This window comes from Hirundo rustica, chromosome 2, assembly GCF_015227805.2.
Source record: "Hirundo rustica isolate bHirRus1 chromosome 2, bHirRus1.pri.v3, whole genome shotgun sequence".
In the NCBI taxonomy this organism is placed as follows: domain Eukaryota; kingdom Metazoa; phylum Chordata; class Aves; order Passeriformes; family Hirundinidae; genus Hirundo; species Hirundo rustica.
Genome location: NC_053451.1, coordinates 102,424,123 through 102,437,081, shown reverse-complemented (window position 1 = coordinate 102,437,081; position 12,959 = coordinate 102,424,123). Strand labels below are relative to the sequence as shown.

At 43.6% G+C, this 12,959-nt stretch overlaps 1 long non-coding RNA gene across 6 annotated transcripts; it reads left to right on the top strand.

Moving 5' to 3' along the window:
* The first annotated feature begins 397 nt into the window (after positions 1 to 397).
* On the top strand, positions 398 to 9,847 carry LOC120749650 (uncharacterized). 6 transcript variants are annotated; one of them, XR_009207597.1, is made up of 6 exons: positions 398 to 449; positions 1,010 to 1,077; positions 3,568 to 3,646; positions 3,955 to 6,006; positions 8,107 to 8,217; positions 9,030 to 9,847. It is a non-coding gene; the product is annotated as an uncharacterized LOC120749650 (long non-coding RNA). The 6 variants fall into 6 exon arrangements; XR_009207595.1 differs by having other exon boundaries at positions 424 to 449; positions 3,467 to 3,646; XR_005699712.2 differs by lacking the exon at positions 398 to 449 and having other exon boundaries at positions 772 to 1,077; positions 3,467 to 3,646; positions 3,955 to 4,788; positions 5,929 to 6,006.
* Positions 9,848 to 12,959: the final 3,112 nt, after the last annotated feature.

Genomic DNA, 12,959 nt, shown 5'->3' with positions numbered 1-12,959 from the left:
CCCCCGGCCCCGCCTCACCTTCCCCCGGCCCCGCCTCGCCTTCCCCCGGCCCCGCCTCACCTTCCCCCGGCCCTCCCTCGCCTTCCCCCGGCCCCGCCTCACCTTCCCCCGGCCCTCCCTCGCCTTCCCCCGGCCCTCCCTCGCCTTCCCCCGGCCCCGCCTCCGCCTTTCCCTGGCCCTCCCTCGCCTTTCCCCGGCCCTCCCTCGCTTTCCCCCGGCCCCGCCTCGCCTTCCCCCGGCCCCGCCTCGCCTTCCTCCGTCCCTCCCTCGCCTTCCCCCGGCCCCGCCTCGCCTTCCCCCGGCCCTCCCTCGCCTTCCCCCGGCCCCGCCTCACCTTCCTCCGTCCCTCCCTCGCCTTCCCCCGGCCCCGCCTCACCTTCCTCCGTCCCTCCCTCGCCTTCTCCCGGCCCACCCTCTCCCGTCCCGCCCGAGCCCTGCAGCCTTTTCGGGTCGGTGGTCCTCAGAAGCGGGGCCGCCCCGCAGCACCGGAGCCCCCTGCTCACCCTCACCCCTTATGCCCCCCGCCTGCCTTTCCCTGCTCCGCGCTCCCTCCCTCCTTCCCCACCTTCTCTGTTTCCTCCCGCCCGCTCCGCTCCCTGCCGTCTCTTCCTCAGCTTCCTCCCGCCGCCGCTTCTCTCCCGACATGGCGAGCAAGGACGGAGGGAGCCCCGTCCCTGCCCCTCTCCGCGGCCGGGCCGTGGGGTGTGAGGGTGCGTGTGCCCGGGGGCGGCGGAGCGGAGCTGGGGCGCTCCGGGATTGCTCCCCGAGGAGCTCCCGCGGCAGGCGGGAGCGGGGATGGCCGCCTGCAGTTTTGTCCCGCCCGCCGCCCCCGGGGGCCCTGCGGGACCCCTGCTGCTGCCCCGGTAGAGTCCCGGCCGGGGCTACTCCTCCCTTCACCCCCTCCACCCTCGGCTGATCCCTTCCCTTCCTGCCGTGCTGGAGGACACGGTGCAGGAGCGTGCCATCAGAGGAGTACAAGATCTGGAAGAAAAGCACCCTCTTCTTGTAGGACCTCGAGATGGCCCACGCCCTGGAGTGGCCCAGCCTCGCGGTGCAGTGGCTGCCCGATGTGAGCAGGTGAGAGAGGAGGGGACGGGAAGGTGCCGGAGAGGCGCACGGCTCCTTTTCTATTAACCGCGTGTGTTGAGTAACTTGACGGTAAAAACCGTGCAAGACGAGAAGAGTTTGGGTTACATTTCTGTTTGTTAGCTTGTAGCTCTTTATTTTGTTTACAGCTTTAAAAACCTTTCGGGCGTATAGAAGCGTCGAGGAAACGGGTCACAAGTTGATACTTCACCAAAGTCTAGATTAGCCTAGCAGAATGTCTTGTGAGGTGTGAACACAGAAACCTTTCTCAGTTTATTTCTAAATAAGAGATCTAGTGCTCATCTATAGTTAATTCTGATGAAGAAATCTGTCTACTAAATTCGCTCATTCTTAAAGACTGTTTTTCCTCACGTGCACTATATGTACTTCTCCATCCAAGCTATAGTATCTATGGTGTAGTATAAGCTTGATATGTTTTAAGTCTGGACTTACTTAAGAGAATATTCTAAAACTGGTTCTGTGCCTCCTGGTTTTGTCCCTGGTTCATTGTTGAATTCACATATTTAAATTTCCCATTCCTCCACGTCCCCCTGAAAAAATTGTGGTCTGAGTTTAATTTCTTAAAGAATCATGAAGATGATAGAATCTGTTCATGTGCCAACTACTACAGAACTTAAATTGTTGCAGTAAGAACTCAGGGCTCCACTGAGGTAGTGGACAAGGACTGATGTAAGGTGAATTTAGGTAGATTTTAAAATATCTTACTTGTAAGCTTTATGCAGTTATCAGAGGATGGTCTCTCTCTTCTGTAGAGTTCCACTTTGCATATGGGATGTTTTACATGTTGGTTAAGTGATCATTTGGTGTACCGGAATGTTTGGGGATGATGTTGGGAGATGTGAGGTCGTGGCATAGAGAAAACGAAGAGGGGATTTGAGGGTGTGGAGCCCTTATGAGGAACACTTCTGCTTGCCTCGTATTTTGCAGATTGACTTAATATTCAGTTTAAAACCTGGTATTTCCAATTATCCAGTGTCAAAATATGTGAGCCATTTAAGGCAAGGACTGCCTCTTTGTATGGCATCTGACGTGATGGGATGCCAGTTCCTGATGCAATTAAGTGCATGTGCATTGTGTTTCTTGTTTGGTTTTGTATTTTTTTCCCCCTTCTACATTTGGAAGTGGTGTAGTAATAGCTGTGGTAATTTATGATTACCCAAATGATTCTGGATTGCTTGGATTCAGGCAACATAATTAGTTTGTTGCATTCAAGAGTGCAGAGGTTGCTTGGGGTTTACTGTTCAAATTTATCCTTTCAGAGATAAATGGCACCATCCATCCAACTAAATGTTGCATTCAACCACCAGAAGAGAAATTTGATTCTAGTTAAGATAACTGGTAAAAGCTCCTAAGAGAAGTAACTAAAATAGATTGACACTTGTCCCCTCAGGATTTATGGTTTATGGAAAGGAATACTGATTGTTTCCTAAGTCAATACTGTGAGACTCTAGGGAAATTAGACCCGAGTAGGTATTGGTGTCACCTTTAACTGCTGTGCCAAATGTAACTGTCCCTTTCAAGCCACAGTGGCGATGTTTACTGCCTTGTATTGTCGCTTGAGCCTTGCTGGTTGTGTCTTTGGTTTGCTCATGGCAGAGTCCAATTTGCTTTATTGCACAAGTCTTTGCAACAAAGGCAAGGATCTCTTAGGATGTGTCTGTTTTCTAGCTCCCTGAAGAGGTTTGGCTCTTCAGGGTGATTGATGCAAGCTATGGAATTTATTGAACTGAGCGCATAATTTTATTCCAACATTTATTATTCTAAACAAGCCAGAAGGAACGGATTATGCTCTGCCCTGCTGATTTTGGGAACACACACACTTGATGAACAGAACCACCTGGTTGTTGCCAGAGTGCAGATTCCCAACAATGACAGTTTGGTGCTTTGCAGTCTGGCAGTGAGAAAGGAGGTGGGCATGCAGCATTCTTAGGTTCTGTTTGAGCAGTATCATTACTGCTTTCAGTTGTTCTGATAATGATATTCTAACTTTATGTTAAATACAAAAGTAGACATAAACTGACCAGTCCACGCTAATTCTAGACAACTAAAAATGGGAAAGTTTTTGTTTCAGGAGGGCTTAGGTAACATTAATGCACAATCCCTACTAGATTTCTACGAGCTCTTAGTTGTGCTGAAAACTGGTACACATCTACCTCAGATAAAGACTAAAGCTCTGAAGGAGGATTCCAAATACCAAAACTGTTAATGCTGTTGCGTTACATGGTGTCTTTCCTGGTCTTTGCTTGTGTTTAATAATGTGCTACAACTGTTTCTTGGAGTAGGGAAGATGCTGTGAAATGCTGTTCCAGTAGTCTAAAATAATGGATGGGATAAACTGATATTTTTCTGACAACCGTAGAATTTGGTGGCTTTGGATCTGTGACTGGCAGAATTGAGATGGAGATTAAAACTAAAATTAACCACGAGGATGAAGTGAACTGTGCCTATTACATGTTGCAGAATCCCTGCATCATTGCAGCAAAAACACCCTCTGCCGATGTGCTGGTGTTTGACTACACTAAACATCCTTCAAAACCAGGTGGGTCAGACTCCTTCGAGGTAAGCAAAATGCCTCTTGGCAAAGAGGGGAAACCTTGTGTTTAACTGTGACTGGGAGAGAGTTGCTGGCTCTGGGACCCAAAGGAGAAGGCCTGTATCTTCAGTGACTTTAACTGCCTAGTTATGGTCATTTTTGTAAAAGAATCTTGGTAGAAGCAGCACTCTTTGAGGAGGTGCATGTGTGAAATATAAATATTGCAACAGAAACAAAGTTCTTGGGTGATCATGATGCTCTTATGGATTGATGTGCAAGGAGATGCTAAATGAAGGGAATTTTCTGTCTTTCAGACCCAAGTGGAGAGTGTAATCCTGACCTTAGATTAAGAGGACGCCAGAAGGAAGGCTATGGCTTGTCATGGAACTCAAATTTGAGTGGACATCTTCTCAGTGCATCAGATGATCATGGAAAAACCACATCTTTTCTCCTGTTTAAAAAAGCCCAACTCCTAATTTATGCTGTAGTAGAAAATTGGAGAAAATCTGTCCTAGTGCAGCTGTGTATTGTTATGTGGGGAAGCTCTCACATTTTGTAATTACATTTCTAAAGGCTGTCACTTGGCTTTAGGCTGTAATCAACTATGAGTTCTTTTTAAACTTCTTGATGTAAGAACAGAATGTTTTTATAGTTGTCTGCCAGAAGAAGTCCTTTAAACTGGATTGCGTCAAGACCATAGATTAATAAAACTCTCTAAGATCAATAACTAATATCTTATAAATTTCTTTGTGGAGTTTAAAAGTGTAAATTGCTTTTGTGACCTTCTAAATAATCCTTGGGCCTTGAACTTGCAGAAAACTGATTGATAACTAAGCTCTCAGTTCTGGCATAATAAGTGTTCTTTTTCAAAAGCAAAGAACTGCTTTGGGAGTGGCATCTCTTTAAATGTGGAGTGCGATTGATTATTTGTTTGAAAGATGATAACAATCAGAGTCTGCATTTCATAGAATGTGGCCTATTTACAGACAGTGTGTTTATGGGATGTAAGTGCTGGACCCAAAGAGGGCAAGATTTGTTGATGCAAAAGCCATCTTTACCGGGCACTCCACAGTAATGGAAGATGTGGCATGACACCTGCTCCATGAGTCTCTGTTTGGATCCGTGGCAGATGATCAGAAGCTTATGATGTAAGTTAGGAGATTTTTGAGTAGGGCGTGCTGTGTCCTGCTGATGCCTTTTTTCAACCTAGAAATGAAACAGCACACACTTTCGAGATCGAGATATTACCTCCCAATAATATAATATGGGAGGTAATATAAAAGTGGATCTTTATTGGAGGTCTGCTGGGCAGTTATAGAAGAATGTCCACAAAAGGCCACACCCCCAGGGGTGCGTACAGTTTTATAAGTTTAGTAAATTAGCAAAATTGACAAAAAAGCACCAATTAGGAGGACAAGTGGTGATGCAATTACACCCCAGTTGAAGCCCCTTCTCTGGAGTCCCCCCCCCTTGGTACTGGCTGTACTTTGTTTATGAAAATGTGTCTCAATGAGGTGTTTTCAACCTTGGTAGCCAGGAAGAACCAAGGTAGGATAAGGGCCCTTGGAATATGTTTTGTCTTTCTTCCTAAGGAAAGGGCATGGAAAACTACTAGGAAAACTAGCCACTAATATGATAGACTATAAATGTATGTGTAAAGAATACAGAGAATATATAAAGGAAAAAAAAAAAGTAAAAACCAAAATCACTGCCTGTGGACCTAGTCCACAGCACTTGGAAAAAACAAAAAAGTCTGAGTTTTGGAGTGATTTCATGTAGCTCTTTATGGCAATCAGCTACAGTGATGGTGCAGATTCACTGAAATCTACATGCCTTTTAATGTTCACATCACTTGAAAAGAAGATGTAGCTAGTATGTATGTTAGATTCCTGGTGCAAGCTGTTCATGTAAAACAGACACTATGTAGGTTTTGGAATGAAAATTGTAGCTTCAGAGTTGAGTTTAATAACAAAAGCTGTAGTGAAAAGAAACTTCCTATAAAAACTTAAGTTTGTTTGCTTTCCTTCTTTCCTCCCTGTCCCCAACCCTTCCCAAACCCTTCACTGCCACAGCTGGGACACAAGATCTAATGCCATATCCAAGCCGAGTCACTCAGTAGATGCTCACACAGCTGAGGTCATCTGTTTGTCCTTCAATCCTTACAGCGAGTTCATTCTGGCAACTGGCTCTGCTGACGAGGTTTTCACTTGAGTATGCTTTACATTCCTAAGTAGTGCAGATGAAAGCCATTATAGTAAAACCAGCTTCCTGTTGCTTGTGTCTCCCAGACGGTGGCTCTGTGGGATCTTCAAAACTTAAAGCTGAAACTCCATTCCTTTGAGTCTCATAAGGATGAGATTTTTCAGGTGGGTAAAGTATTTGCAACCTGTAGAAAAAAAACCACAAGAAGAGTACTGACTTGGAGAAGAACATGTAGGTCTGTGTTCTTGAAATACCAATCTGTTGAACCAAAATTCACTATGTTGAGTTTGACAATTGCAGACAGTATTGTGGTTTATTTCTGCCTTTCCCCACTTGACTTTGAAGCAAGTAGTCAACAACTTACTGCTAAAAAGTTAGTGGGTGTTCACAAGTACCGTAAGTACAAGTGGAAGTTTTCTCTAAAATAATGTGCTGTAGAGAGGATTTGGATTCAAACCTAATTTTGTGAACTCTGCCTATTCAATTAGGTGCAAGTAACAGTGATTTTTAGACAAATTTCCTGAAATATGGTAAATCTGTAACAGTGAAATAATGTTTTCTGTTCAGTATGAGAAATCTTAAGGCTAAAGCAGTTTGTTTGAACTGCTGGATATCCTCTGTGCTGGAAGAAACTGATTTACAGAGTATAGTTAAAAATTAGTGGCCAGGGTGCTGGTTACTCAGGAAATGCTTTAGAAATCAGTAATTGCTCCACTGAAAGTTGTTTTCTTCCAGTAGGTCTCCTCATAGTGAAACCATTCTTACTTCAAGTAGTACCGATTGTCGCCTTAACATATGGGATCTAACGGGAGGAGCAATTCCTGTCTGCTAGTGTATGTGAACAGGTGGTTAAAAAATAGGCTGCAGGCCTGCATTATTTGGCAGGTTTGATTTGTGCTCTTCTCTAGCTTTCCTTGCTTGCCTCAGGCCTGGTCTTTTGGGTATAAATAGCAACAGCACAGTACATCTAAAGTTACTTCTCCATTAGGATTTCTTGCTAACAGCATTGTTTTCTGTTGTCCACTTGTTGCCTAGATTCAAAAGACAAAACTTGCAACAGTGTTAAAGTGGTAGGACGAAAAGCAGTTCTTTAATGAAAGCTTTCACGTGCACAAATATGGTTATATGTGTACGTGTGACAAAGGATTTCTGCAATTTTCAAAAGGTAATTAATTAGTTTATCTAGAAGGTACCTCCAATGGGAGATTTGGCCCAGTAAAACACCCTTGGGTCTGCCCCTTTGGAGTTGGTCCAGGGCTTTCTTTGCCCTATTTCTTGTTATGTCTCTCAGCTTCTGGTGGAAAACAAGGTGCCCTTGTCAGAAGTTCTGTTCTTAAGAATAAGACTAAGCAGAATTTCAGGAATGTGTTAGAAAGGGTTAGCTAATTATTCTAAAATGCGAGCAAGGGCAGGAAAAGTACTAGAAATCATACATCTATGTATTAAAAATCTACAAAGCTACAAATGTGAAAAAGGCTAAAAATCTTCAGGCATCACATCAGTAAGTGATTTTTGCTTCCATGTGCTTCACAAGATTCCATTTCAGTAATGACAGTGCCAGACAGTTAGTGTTTTATTCCTGGTGCTTATAGATATTTCACAGTGAGAAACACCAATTGCAAATATGGGAAACAAAGGCCAGGAACTGTTCAGTTAAGCTGTCAGAGAATGCAACTGTCATTTTAATAAAATCTAAACTGCTTTCTTACAGTAAAATTGGAGAAGAGCAGTCTGCAGAAGATGCAGATGATGGGCCTCCTGAGCTGCTGGTGCCCATTTGTTCAGGTTTCGGTGTGCTGACATGCTGCGTGGCCGTGAGAGGGCTTGTCACTGTGCTGCTAAAACTGCAGCTGTTCATAAATCTTTTCACCTCCCTGGTTTCCAGTCCATTGCTCCAATTTTCTGTAGGCTTCCTCTCTTCAGTTCTGAAGGTTTCCGCATTTCTTGTGTGACTGTAAGTGCTCTTAGAAGTAATCAGAATGAAGTATGGATTTCACAGCCCAGCCCTGTGTGAAGAGAGACCATTTAAAATCTGTTGCTGTAATAATAGGAACTGTTATCTCAAATGCTGTCTCAGCAACTGCATCTGTGTCCACAAGCAGGGAATGGGAAGCAGTTGAACACACACCTTCCTTATGTCTGTTGTGAATGTCATTAGCATGATGAAATTAACTTAAGAATCCTGGGTTTAAACAGATTTCTCTAGAGTTGAAATGGCTTACTGAAACTTGTGTTGGTTTGTTGGTTTTTTTTTTTTTTAACAGTTTATTCATGGAGGACACAATTCCAAAATTTCAAACTTCTCTGGGAATCCTAATGAGCCTTGGGTAATCTGTTCTGTATCAGAGGACAGCATAATGCAGATATGGCAGACGGTGAGTGTCACAACAGCTCTTGAGTTACTCTGAAGCTTCTTGTATAAATGAAATTGAAAAGGCTTGTTCTTCTTAGGGCAGCTTGTGCATTCAAGGACTGAAAGTTGTCTGTGTTGTATACTTCTCGATCTAATCAAAAAGTGTAAGACTTTAAAAAGAAAACCAAGACTAGAACAACTTGAATAAGAGCAACCGCTAGTTAATTCTTGATTCCAAGTCCTAGGTACTAATTAATATTAAGATTTATTCTTAATAAAGCAGTTGCAAACTTATATCCAATATTAGCCAAGGCTTACTCTTGCCCCCCTCCCCCATATGTTGGCTGTAAAGCAGGGTGCCTTTTAAATCACCAGTTAGTTCATATTGCTTTATGATACAGGCAATGGATCAGCTGTCATGGAAATGTGGGATAAAGTAATTTGGGAATAAATTGAGTTAAAAAACTCTAACAGACTTAAATGTGTGTCACGGGCCAGGCTTCTTTTTTTCGTACCTGCTCTTGTTTTGTGTGTTTAGACTGCAGTTGAAATAATTCCAAATAAAATGTTCATCATAGGGCTAGTGGTTAAATGGCTACTGCTAATGCTGTTGAAATGGAGCTATGCAAGAAGGCAGCTGCCAAAATGTAGCCACTGTGTACACATTCCTACATTTGGCAGCTCTTTAAGAAAGGGCAGGGAGAAAATCCCTTCAAGGAGGGGATGATGGCTGTGCCACCTTGGTGTTATCAAGGTTTTTTCTATATGAAGTGTAGAAGGTTGTTTAAAAACAATTGTGTGTATCACTTGTAATGTAATGTTTTGTGTCTTCAGGCAGAAAACATTTACAGTGATGAAGAACCAGATATAACAGCAGCTGACCTGGAAGCTCAAGGAATGTAACTTTTCTTCTTTCAGGAACTACTGGGAATGACATAGTAATATAATTTGACTACTGTATACGTAAAATAAAGCCCTCAAAAAAACCCCTCCAAAACCAAATATGAAACAAAAACCCCACAAACACTGGTGTGATATATGTCCTAAAGTTAATTTGTGTTAAAAGATATAAGATGTAATTCACCCCCTATAAATATAAGTTTTATTTCTAATCAAGTGTACTACATGTTAACTGAGACGAAAGCTGCACGGAGAGGGGTACAAGGAATTTCTTTTGCCAGAAATTACACAGGAGGGACACAAGAAACTATGCTAAGAATTACAGGAAAAGGGACACGAGGATACCTCTGCCGGGAATCGTTAAAAGGAAAACAAAGACAACGGAAAAGGGAGATGGAGAACCTGGAGAACCAAATGTTTACATCAGATCGATATCTCATCCATCTCCTCCCGACATTAGCACCTCTACACAGCACCTGGACACAACAATCAAAGACATTGTCTTCCTGGGCAAATCCATTCAAAGACACCAGAACCCGAACATGAATGTCTAATGAGGCTGCCTCGGAAGAGGGAACCTCGGACTCCCGAGTTTCTCTCAGCGATCCCGTGTATAAAAAGAGACGGCTCCAAGCCAGAAATGTGAACTTGGGGGGTGACATACTGACTGAGTGTGTTACCGCGTTCACCCAGCGCTGATCCCAGGCTCGACGCTGTCCTTTTAATTGTGGCTTTCAGAGACTGTCATTTTGTCTGTCAATAAAATTCTAAAATTTTGATTTATAGAATTTGGTCTATTGTATTTATTACAACTGGGCAGAAGCATTACATCAAAACAAGAATATTCCTAATCTGATTAAGCAAAAAGCTTGTATAATCAAGTCGTCATGGGATACCCTTGGTTCTGTGGGCACTTTGAGCTGTTGTATACTGTACAGCAATTAGCTTTAGAGAAAATATGAATGACTTAATACCGATGTCTATATTTTTAAATAAACTTAGTGCATTCCTGTAAATAAAACGGTTAAATCCTCACTCTTCACAAATAGAAACTGTATTAAAAAATCCCTTTTTTTTAATATGTAAAAGGAGCTTTTCACTTTTACACACCACTTTTAGATTGGTTTTTCATAAATAAAGTCTATTAAAAAAAGGTTCGGTGTGTTTAATGTCCACTGGCATCAGTTGAATGCCTTCTTGCATTCAGTAATAGAATAGAATTTAATTGCTGCCTGGTAATAAAGTAATGTATTCTTTAGTTAATAATTTCGCCCACAGTTAAAGGTCTGGGAAGATTAGTGTTGTCTTCATGCAAAAAAAAAAAAAAATGGAATAGATAATTTGACTTCTTCACAAAGGGCATGGATAGAGGAGGAGGTTTAGGGAATCCATGGGGAGACCCAGTCAATCAAATGAACAAAAAGTTCATGTATAAATCTTGAGCAGACTCATGTAACCTCTTCATGTTTGGGTGATTAGTGGTTGGATTTTGTTTGTTTTGGTGAGTTTTATGGGTTAGTGTGTTGTGGAAGTTTTTTTGGGTGGTGGTAGAAGCACTGACCTTTATAATATTCTTAAATGCCAAGGCTCCAATGCCCTCTCAGTGAATTGGTGTCACCCGTGTTTGGTTAGAGCCTTCCTGTTGAATTTTTTACTTGAGGCAATTGGGCAGTTGTCTAAAATACATTAGTGTCTGAACAAACAATAGACAAACACAGTGTGCTTCTAAACCTTGGACTGACTGAAAAGCTCAAGAATTTTGCCTGTATAGAAGCAAAATTTCTTCATATTTATCATGAATCTACAGACAGATGGATTATTGTGGGAGCTGTCAGACAAATCTAAGTGTCTTAAGTGGAGTTTATAGCTCTTAGCTACTTAAGACCTTAATTAAATTCGTTGCTGACTGTCCTGATCTTTCTGCTCAAGCTGAAAAAGATGACAGTGGTGACTGATACTGAAAATGTGAGACCTTGCTCTCCACTGGAACTGTTACAAGTTAGTAGACTCCTGCTGAAGCTGCATATCTGAAACTGCCTGTGCTGGCTCTGGTGGGGATGGAGTGCGTGTCCATCTGAGCGGTGCTGTGCTGCTGGGTGCTGTGGCTTGGTTTTATGGCTGGAATGGTGCTGATAAGGCACCTGTGCTTTGGCTCTTGCTGGGCAGTGCTTGCACGCTCTGTAGGCTGGGGGGAAGGGGAATGAGCTGGGGAGCAGACACAGCTGGGACAGCTGACCCCAACTGGCCGGGTAAGATATTCCTTACTTTAGGCCATGCTCAGCAATAAAATGGGTGGAGGAAGGTGAAGAGGCCTTTGGTGGTGGCCATTGCGTGGATGGTGGAAGGACATTGACCAGGGAGTGGTTTCATTCCCCCCTCACCAGCTTCTGAAACTCCTCCAGCTGTACCCAGGAGATTTTCTTCCTGGTCTCTCCCACGCCCTGCTGGGGAGGTGCAAGTGACAGCGCATGATAAGCATTAAACATTGAATTCAGAGGTGGTTTCTGGTCAGGCCCTGCATTCTTTTGACAATCGTTCTGGCACACACAGCTCTTGAAAAGCAGGAAATAAAGATGTCAATGGCCCAGCTTTCTGGCAAAAAGAAATACTTCCCTGAGAGCATGGTGGTGGCTCCTGGTGCAGATAGAGCAGTGCTCTGGGACATGACCCCTCCCTGCTGCTGGTCCTCTTCAGTGCTCACTTCAAGGAGACCTCCTGGCTGCTTGGCACCAACATGTAGAGCACAGCTCATCCCTAGAATTGGTGATTCCAGCTTTGTGTGTGAAGTATAGTTGGGGTTGTTCACTACAGTGTTTTTACTGCCTCACTAACTGAATGGGAGAGGGAAAGTGGAGTGTAGTAACCGCACTGCTCTTCTCCTTGCTTTCCTGCTGTAACCAGGGCATTCCCCTTTGTAGTCATTGGATCACCATGCATGGTCTTGACTCTCCACACCTTTTTCAATAATGGTTCCTATTAAAGTGATGCAGGAAGGTGCAAAAGAGCTTGAATATTCCTCTGGAAGGCTGAGATACTGCTGGAGCTCACCAGGCAGGTGACAAGTGGACAGGATGTGCTAAACAGCATGAAAGGTCAAACCTGCCAAAGGACACCTTGGCCACTGCTTGATTGACTGCTTTGGTCCTGCTGCTGTTCTAGGTGTACAAATACTAAAAGGCCATGCACAGGAAGTGGAAATTAATGCATTCTCTAAATATGGGTTTGGTTTTCCAAGCCCCTTGCCATGGGGAGGGACACCTTCCACTAGACCAGTTGCTCCAAGCCCCATCCAACCTGTCCTTGAACACTTCCACAGATGAGGCTTGAAGATGAGGCATCCACAGCTTCTCTGGGCAACGTATTCCAGTATCTCACTGCCCTCACAGTAAAGAATTTCTTTCTAATATCTAACCTAAATCTACCTTTTGGGGTTTAAAGTTGTCATCCATTATCACTCCCTGCACTGGTGAAAAGTCCCTCTTTGACACTGACTGTGAAAAATTTGCCACCGTTCTTGATTTTCTCTACTGAAACGCCAAGAGCTCAGATCTGGATTTGTAAGGATCACTGACTGGTGCTACCTTGATGGTCCCACAAAGCCCTACTTCCCTCTAGAGCACAGAGGAGCAGCCTAGAGCTGGGGCCTAGAGCTGCAGTCAGTGCCTGCTATCTCAGAGCTGAAAGGATGGGATAATTAATAAGGGAAACAACACAACTTCCTACAGTAGCAGCAACCTCCTATCAATCTTTTTGAGGCAGCTCTAAGACAGCTCTGTCCTGCAGCCAGTATTTAATTAGGAGTCTACATCCTCTTGGCTAAAAGTGTTTTTTTTTTACAGAGAATGCAGTGCTGGGACCTATATG